The 2670-nt window shown below is 46.7% G+C and overlaps 1 pseudogene; it reads left to right on the top strand.

Moving 5' to 3' along the window:
* The first annotated feature begins 55 nt into the window (after positions 1 to 55).
* On the top strand, positions 56 to 1018 carry LOC119349986 (annotated as a pseudogene).
* Positions 1019 to 2670: the final 1652 nt, after the last annotated feature.

The following is a 2670-nucleotide window of genomic DNA, read 5'->3' as shown; positions in this document are numbered from 1 at the left end:
TTTCAACTCACCAAAACAAAACAACTCTCCTTTGTTGTTATATCCCTTCGTGGAAATGGCTCGCAAGAAGGTGGCCCTCCGGTACATCCTCGATAAAAAGTCCTGATGCAGTACTTTAAAGAAGCGCTATGAGGGCTTGCAGAAAAAGGCGGACGAGTTGGCCGTCATGTGCAATGCCAAGGCCTGCGTGCTAGTGTATGGCGAGGGCCAGCTGGTACCAGAGGTGTTCCCGTCCCACTCCGAGGTGGTGGCTGTCCTGACCCGGTACAAGAATATGCCGGAGGGGAAGTTCATGAAGACGGTAAGTCATGAAGGCTTTCTCAGCCAACATCTTGACAAGCTCCAAGCCAAGGGCCACAAGTTCCAGCTAGTCTGCGAAGACAATGAGACCAGAATCCTCCTACACAAAGCGATGCTCGGAAGCAACCTCTCGAGCCTCGATGGCCTCAACATCAAGGATCTCACTAATGTTGGCCAAAAGCTGGAGGTGATCCTCCAGAGCATGGGGGAAAGCATCACAAATAGTGGCCAACCACCAGTCTTCGCACCACCGCCAGCTCCATACGTCACCGACTACATGCACATGGAGTCCCTGTCGACTTATCAGGCAACACCACCAGCTCCATACATGGACATGGAGTCTCTGTCGACTTTTCAGGCACCACCACCAACTGACAACATGGGCATGGGGTCTTCGATGATGTATCAGGCGCCATCACTAGCTCCCTATGCCACTGGTTACATGGACATGGGGCCTTCGACAATGTTTAAGGCCCCACCGCAGCAACAAGAGGATTCACTTGACATGATGAGGTATGGAGGAGATCTCAACACTCCGGTCCACAATACTAGTGGTCATAATGACACCAGCACGTGCACTTGCTTGCCTAGCGGTGATATTAACTCAAAGAAGTCGTTTGAAGTGGGGTTTAGTTGGCAATGTGGTGGCGCTGATCCTGAAGCATCTTCTTCAAGTCTTTCCCCCCAATGTAAGCGAGGAGAGGATGTCTACATGTAATACCTAAAATAACAAGAGACATTTAGTCTTGGTTGTGCTCATTGAGCGAAAGCATATTTCATTTAGTCATTGGAATTATTATTATGGATCTCTTCAATGGTCTATTTATTTGATCTCCACGATTTAGCTGGTTCTAACTTGTATGTTGCGCCTACTCTTTGTGTAAATCTTCATGTTTTGTCAGGCATACCTTTTCAATGATAGTATTTGTTGACTCTTAACGTTGCATCAAGTGATACAACTGAAGGAAATATGCCCTAGAGGCAATAATAAAGTTATTATTTATTTCCTTATTTCATGATAAATGTTTATTATTCATGCTAGAATTGTATTAACTGGAAACTTAGTACATGTGTGAATACATAGACAAACAAAGTGTCACTAGTATGCCTATACTTGACTAGCTCGTTGAATCAAAGATGGTTAAGTTTCCTAGCCATAGACATGTGTCGTCATTTGATTAACGGGATCACATCATTAGGAGAATGGTGTGATTGACTTGACCCATTCCGTTAGCTTAGCAGTTGATCATTTAGTATGTTGCTATTGCTTTCTTCATGACTTATACATGTTCCTATTACTATGAGATTATGCAACTCCCGTTTACCGGAGGATCACTTTATGTGCTACCAAACGTCACAACGTAATTGGGTGATTATAAAGGAACTCTACAGGTGTCTCCGAAGGTACATGTTGAGTTGGCGTATTTCGAGATTAGGATTTGTCACTCCGATTATCGGAGAGGTATCTCTGGGCCCTCTCGGTAATGCACATCACTATAAGCCTTGCAAGCAATGTAGCTAATGAGTTAGTTACAGGATGATGCATTACGTAACGAGTAAAGAGACTTGCCGGTAACGAGATTGAACTAGGTATTGAGATACCGACGATCGAATCTCGGGCTAGTAACATACCGATGACAAAGGGAACAACATATGTTGTTATGCGGTTTGACCGATAAAGATCTTCGTACAATATGTGGGAGCCAATATGAGCATCCAGGTTCCGCTATTGGTTATTGACCGGAGATGTGTCTCGGTCATGTCTACATAGTTCTCGAACCCGTAGGGTCCGCATGCTTAAAGTTCGATGACAGTTATATTATGAGTTTATGTGTTTTGATGTACCGAAGGTAGTCCGGAGTCCCGGATGAGATCGGGGACATGATGAGGAGTCTCGAAATGGTTGAGACGTAAAGATTGATATATTGGACGACTATATTCGGACTTCAGAAAGGTTCCGAGTGATTCGGGTATTTTTCGGAGTACCGGAGAGTTACGGGAATTCGCCAGGGAGTATATGGGCCTTATTGGGCCATACGGGAATAGAGGAGAGAGGCCAAAAGGAAGGAGGCCTGCGCCCCCCCTTTGGTCCGAATTGGACAAGGGGTGCAGCCCCCTTTTCCTTCTCCCTCTCCTCCTCTTTCCTTCTCTCCTACTCCAACAAGGAAAGGAGGAGTCCTACTCCCGGTGGGAGTAGGACCCCCCCCCCCTTGGCGCGCCCTCCTCCTTGGCCGGCCGCCTCCCCCCTTGCTCCTTTATATACGGGGGCAGGGGGGCACCTCTAGACACACAAGTTGATCTGTTGATCTCTCCCAGCTGTGTGCGGTTCCCCCCTCCACCATATTCCACCTCGATAATATCGTAGTGGTG

Source organism: Triticum dicoccoides, chromosome 1B (genome assembly GCF_002162155.2).
Source record: "Triticum dicoccoides isolate Atlit2015 ecotype Zavitan chromosome 1B, WEW_v2.0, whole genome shotgun sequence".
Lineage (NCBI taxonomy): Eukaryota > Viridiplantae > Streptophyta > Magnoliopsida > Poales > Poaceae > Triticum > Triticum dicoccoides.
The sequence above is the reverse complement of the archived record's forward strand: the minus strand, read 5'-3'. Positions and strand labels throughout refer to the sequence as shown.